This window comes from Berghia stephanieae, unplaced genomic scaffold, assembly GCF_034508935.2.
Source record: "Berghia stephanieae isolate SIO BIC M18660-M18661 unplaced genomic scaffold, UCSD_Bste_1.3 scaffold4368, whole genome shotgun sequence".
Lineage (NCBI taxonomy): Eukaryota > Metazoa > Mollusca > Gastropoda > Nudibranchia > Aeolidiidae > Berghia > Berghia stephanieae.
The window spans coordinates 1-6,650 of record NW_027625698.1 but is presented as its reverse complement, the minus strand read 5'-3'; the positions used below and the strand labels follow the sequence as shown (position 1 = coordinate 6,650).

The window sequence follows — 6,650 nt, the reverse complement described above, 5'->3', positions numbered from 1 at the left end:
TGATCTTTTTCAAACATTTTTGAAGGGTTGAATCTTTTTTAATGATTTATTAATTCAAACACAGAAATCAAATTCTTCTTTTCTGCATAGTTGTTTCTCAACTCCCCTTTTCACTCAATATTAGTTTCAGTTTTTAAAAATATTATTTTGCCATCATTCAAGCCATGATAATATTTCTTATCATAAACTTTTTTTTTTACATTTTTAGTCTTCAACGTCTCACACTCAATGTTACGTTGGTGTCAACGAGATTGGAATTCATATCATCAACATTCAGCCCAAGGTAAAACCCCATTTTCTCTTTTTTTTCCGAATTAATCTTTTTTCCTCATGGACATAAATTAACGGGGTGGGGTTCCTGAACTCCCAGGGAGGCACTTACTGTCTTCTATTCCTCTATATCTGTTTTCCAACATGCTGTCTGTTTTGTCATGGAATGAGGTTTCTTGGTTTTGTCCTGGCCCTGGCCTGATACTCTGGCTGGGGGGAATGGTCAAATATTTAGTTTTGGGAGTGGTTTTTTTTTATCTTATAAATCATCTCTCTGTTATGCCTGTTTGTTTGTTTTTTAATATTTATGATTTGTAAACGTTTGAATGTGTTTCTCATAGTGAGGGCCTGTGCCTGTGTCTGGATGAGACATGTAGGTGATCTCAAACTAAGAACACTGATAGTGTGCTGTTGGTATCTACATCGGTTCGGCGGGTGGTTGGATGGGAGCATCACCCTTGAATCATATACCTATGATGTTCGCATGGGTGTACGATCCGATAGTGATGTCGTTTCTTCTTCTCTTTACTAGCCTATCCTGCTTCTTTGGTTTGTGATTGTATTTTGACAGGGGATATTTTTTTTTCTGTAAATCTTCTGCCTGTTTGTTCTTGGTTATTTATAATTTAGCTTATGATATCTTTAGGTTATGATTTTGATTTACATTTGTACTATTTTTGTTAGATTGCTTGTTTTTTTTTGTTTCAGCGGTCTCTCATATAACCTCAATTGTGTTGGAAGAGACCTAAAGCAACAAACAAACAAAAAAAAAAGAAAAAACATTGGTTCCCTATTTAAACTAATTCCCCAGTGTCATACTTTTTCTTGGGTGCTTTAATTATAATTCTAGAACTTTTTACTATCCCATTTTCTTTTTGTTTTGCTGGCGCTGATATGACCTAAATGTGTTACAAGCGCTGTAAAACCCTCAGAAACAAGACAAAAACATTCATTAAGTTAACAAGTATGATGTTCTTTTTATTTCTCATTTGTTTCTTCCCAAAAGATTCATGAATAAGTATTATAGTATGGGGGGAAAAAATCCAGAAAGTTGGTTGTACTTGAGTGATTGGATACCTTATCCAACCTGTTTTGGGCAACAGTTTGTCAGTTATAAACTGCTCAACTTCTTTTTTCAATCAATTCCATAGAAAAGATTAGCCATAGTATTTTATTTTAATTGCAGTTTTAAGACAATAGAAAGGAACGTTTATGTTTTTCTGTTGTTGATTTTTATTTTTTGTTTGTTTGTTTTGGGGTTTTTTTGCTTCTTTGTTTTGTTTTTTATATTTGTTGTTTTGTTTTTTTGTTTTTGTAATGTTGTTTGTTTTAATCACTTCACTCTTATTAGCCTGTCCTGTACAAATTTATTGCGGAGTAGCTTGTGATGGGTTAAATGACAAACGGTTATGCACTTTAATATATATATATATATATATATATATTATATATATATATTTATATATATATATATATATATATTATATATATTATTGATTATTTTTAATATTTCTTATATGTAGTACTGGCAACGTGTTTGAAATACTTAAGCATTTACCAGGACAAATGCCATTCCCATAATTGTCATACTTCTCTTTATTTCAGCAAATGGTTCAGTCCCTGGAATATAGAGAAATTACTTGGAAACATATCCTGGAAAAGTCTTTACTTGAGGCAAGTAAATTTAATATACCATACATGGCAAAGCAGGTGCCTTGGGTTGACGAAAATAATGAAAGGGGAGGTGAGGGAGAGGGGGGGAGGGAGTAAGAAGATGTTTCTATGAATGTTTTCAAAAGTTTCATTCAATATGGTTTTGTTCACTTTAGCTCATAATATTCCATTAAATGTAAAGAAGGGGATGTGATGACCAGTCAATTATTTTTTTTTTTAATGATTGCTGTTAATCACTCTTCCTGTTTTGTTTTGGGGTTTTTTTTAAATCATGTGTCACAAATTAAAAGTTGCAGATATAATGGGTCCTGATAGTATTGTGTTGGGGGGGGGGGGGGGGCAACATGTTTAATTGGGTCCTATAACCAGCAGTGCTGCCCATAGCTTTATATTGCACGAAAATAACTCTGGTACGCATCTTAGCTTGTTAAAAGCCTAAATCTCTTTCATCTCTTGAAAACTTAGTTCATCTATAATGACTCTTTCAAGAAGTAACTGATGAGTATCATCTTTCTCTTCTTGAAAATAAACTGACCTCTATAATGTCACAAGTGTCATTAAACTTATTATACTAAGTAATGGTAAAGGTACATAAATCAAGTTATATAACTATTTTTTTGTTAAGCATAAGGTTGTCAGGTTGCACTATTTAAATCCAATTTTCATTATTACTTGAAAAATACTGTGTGAACTGAAACTTTGGACAGTTTATTCATGGGATATTTTTATGTTGTACTTATATATTATGATGGCTTTTTTTCCCTAAACAAACCAAAGCACTTATTTATTTAAAATGCTTTGGGAAATGGAGTAATTAATTTCACAGACATTAGAATCAGCTTGCACATTACATGACTCATAATGACTCTACTTAAAAATGAAAGCCTCAGGTCCATAACGATTAACTGTAAGGTGATTTTAATTCATATCTTTCCAAAGTCAAAATTCTTTGTTTTTATTTCAGGTTAAAATTATTAAGCCAGAGAGTCGCAACCAACGCATCCCATCCACACGTGGAATCATTGAGATACGAACACGTCAGGCAGGACTCATTGACCACCTGATGCAACAACTCAGCCACAAACATGAAGAGCAGGTGTTAAGATGACCACCCTAAAATGGACTGACTTTCAACGACATATAAATATATTTGACATTTTAAAGGCCTTTTTTTTTGTCAGTGATAAAAAGCTTCTGAACACAGAAATCAAACCAAAGGAGTTCTATTGAGACAAATCTGTATATCAGTTCACGGCGCATTCTGCTGTCACTTGAAACAGACTTACAGATTAAGAGGAGTAATTTAGAGTGATATGTCTTAACTACGGTGTTTTCCCTTTACATATATGATTACAAATTTGTTTGGGGACAAAATGACTTTATATGGTTTGAAATGATGTGGTATTCTAAACCCTTTTCTTTAACCAGTGAGAAGCTGAAATATAGTGTTTCTTTATAGTGGATGGGCTTTCAGTTGTGTTCTACTTAAGATATGTATTTTATATATATATATATATAATATATATATATATATAATATATATATATATATATATATATATATATATATATATATATATATATATATATATGTGTATAATACCACATGTACAACTTTATCTATACAATTTCGTTATTTGGGCCTTATGAAAAGGTTGTGACTGTGATTTGATGGTTTTTATAAACGTTTTACATTGCTATTTTTTTATTTCTCTCAAACTCGAAGTGACTTATATCATTGCATTTTGAATTTAAAGATTTTTGAAAATGGTTAACCTTACAATTAAAAAATTTATGCTATCATTTATTTTACTCACTTTGACTAAGATGCTAGTTTGTTCCCTGTACTTGTTTTGCCAAAAAAATATTAATTTATAATTGCCGATAGTAAGTACGCATGACAAAGGATATTTTTGGCTTAACATAATATTTATTTACAGGCAGCCTATAATCAATCAGGAATCTTATGTGAAGTCTCAAGCTTCATCAGCATAGTCAACAAATAGTCGAAACATGACTTTGTATATGAATATTCCTTCATAAATATTAATTCATTCATTGTTTTTGTGCAGTACTTCTATTTTTATTTTAGTTCTTCCCATTTTACAATCAATTACAAATGCAAGAAGGCCAGCAGGACTGAGAGTAAATTCTTTTCATATTTTCCACCACCATGTTGATGCAAGGCACTGTTCCTAATTAGAGGAAAGCAGACCTAAAAAGAGTTGTTTTTTTACTTGAATCAACTGTTTTCGTTAGATCTAAACTTGTCTCATCGAAAAGGTCCAATCTGTCAAACACTTACAAAATGCCTATTCTCATTTTGACCATTATCAATAGATAACAGACCTGCCAACCAGTACGATTAATTGTATTTTAGTACGATTTTTGGACCCCGAATACGTGGATACGATTTTCGTGGATTTAATACGATTTTTTTAAAAGATATGTGATGTGAATGATGTTGATGATAAATTTGATGCATTGATACACACGTGTCAGACACCAACTATTGACTGTGTTTCTGAATGAATGATGCATCACATTTAATACTATAGTTATCATTTCAGTTGCTTATATGATGCCGGTTTTCAACTTAAACATAAATGGGTTATTTCCCTTTTTAATAACTAAATTACTCTATTTTGATTTATGAAATTTATCATGATCTTTTTTTTTTCTTTCTTATTTTGTACGAGTCTTGAATTACAAAGTTGGCAGCTTTAGGAACGGTATTTGGTTCAAAATGAATATTTTAGAACTATCTTAGAAGTATTTAACTTGTCTCTGCATATTACGTACTTTGAGAATTTCCTATCATTTGACCAAAGTATAGTATTAGTAGTATATAGAAGTAATAGTAGTAGTAGGAGGAGGAGTAGTAGTAGTGAATGCTCAAAAAAAAAAAAGAGAGAGAGAGAGATGTCATTTGATAACATATATGGAAAATATCTTGCTACTGTTGCAAATTGTCATCTATTGAATTGAAGACCATTCTCCCAGATATTTTATCTCAAAACTTGATATACTGGGCTAGCAGATATCACCTCACAACTTCATTTGGTACATCAGCATCTCTTACCATCAACATCATGACATCACCACTTCTACAACTGCCATCACAGCATTGTCACGGCCACAACCACCACCACATCACTTCTACCACCACTGCCACCACAGCTTCATCATCATCACCACTACCACTAGAGCACCATCACTACAACAACCAACACTTCTTTCACTGACACTAGCATCGATACTACCTAAATGTTTGGGGTCTTTTGGTCATTTCTTTGAGTGTTTCGAAAGCAATTTCCTTTGATATTGCAATTTCTGAGCCTTATGATAATTTTTAATGGCCATTAGATTTTAGTTTCTCGATAAATCGATAATTTTGTAATCACTAGAGATTGCTTGAATGATGAAGATCAGAGTTTATTTTGATTTGGAATTGATGTTAGCTTTTATATTAATTTTTGTATAGTGCGCACTTTTTTTTCCACATGTGCGGGCAAAATACACTTTTTTTTTCTAAAAATACACTTTTTAGTGTCATGGAATACACTTTTCATCCTGGGAAGGTTGGCAGGTCTGAGATAAGGATGACTCCATGCTTTCAGAGAGTCTCAAACACGAGTAAAGAAGTCTCTGGTTTGAGACTTAGAGAGGGGAGGGTCATCTTGATTTATCCAAATACAGTGGGATTTCTCAAATTGGGAAATGTCTGTCGCTGCCAAAATCATCCTGATTTGCTGGGGAGACAAAGATTTCAGTTGTCCCACAAGCCTTGGAGTACTAAGTCCCTGTTGTCATGTCAAGGCAATCTCTCTCAATGTAAAGCTATGAAACGGACTGGCCAGGAAGTGTTGACTTCAAAAGAGCTGTTCTACCAATGATAATTGATTCATCCATTTTCTTTTCTTTAAATTGTCGTTCTTTTATTTTTATTTTTTAAAATCAAGTTACCCTGTTTTGTTTTTTTGTGTGTTTTTTTTTTCGGCTGTGCGTAACATCTTTGTAAACAAATTCTTCAATGTCATGCATTATATTCAATAGGCTGTTAATTAAATTTTAGTTATTGTTGTACAACATGAGCAAATTTAGTTTACATATTGTTCATCTGATCAAGCTAATTGAGCAATGAAACCACGTAATGTCATATTTGTATATTTGTGATTTATAGACACTTTGTCTGTTCTGATATATTAGGCAGTAACTAGAGACACCCAAAGTGATGTCAACACTTTTAACAAAACAATGTACCCTCCGATTGTTCACACAAAACATTAACCACTTCTTTGACTCTGAGGCCGGTTGATGTAAGAAATTGTTCCAACTTTGGCGTCATGTAACTAAACACCAAAAAGATTTATCATACTTGTGAAACACTTTTTTAAAGCACAGTGACTAGATAAACAAAAGATAAGATGTGAACCAGACACAATTTTATTCCAAAATCTACAGTCTGTTGAATTTCCCCCAAAACACTCACAAAAGTAAATGTTATGGCCTCCAGCATGATGAAATAGCAATATTCTATATATACTAATGAACATAATGTTCATGCAAAATGACATGTAATTCACTTCAAACGGGTAGAGAGTAATCCAGGACAGACATTTTCTTCTAATGGTCTTTACAAAATAAAGAAATGAATATCAGGAAATATGCAAATCGGGGGGGGGGGGGGGGGGGGGGGGGGGGGGG

At 32.8% G+C, this 6,650-nt stretch overlaps 1 long non-coding RNA gene across 1 annotated transcript; it reads left to right on the top strand.

Moving 5' to 3' along the window:
* Window positions 1-208: 208 nt before the first annotated feature.
* On the top strand, window positions 209-3,347 carry LOC144961840 (uncharacterized; the record flags this gene model as incomplete). Its single annotated transcript, XR_013643290.1, has 3 exons — window positions 209-283; window positions 1,876-1,944; window positions 2,909-3,347. It is a non-coding gene; the product is annotated as an uncharacterized LOC144961840 (long non-coding RNA).
* Between the last annotated feature and the right edge of the window lie 3,303 nt (window positions 3,348-6,650).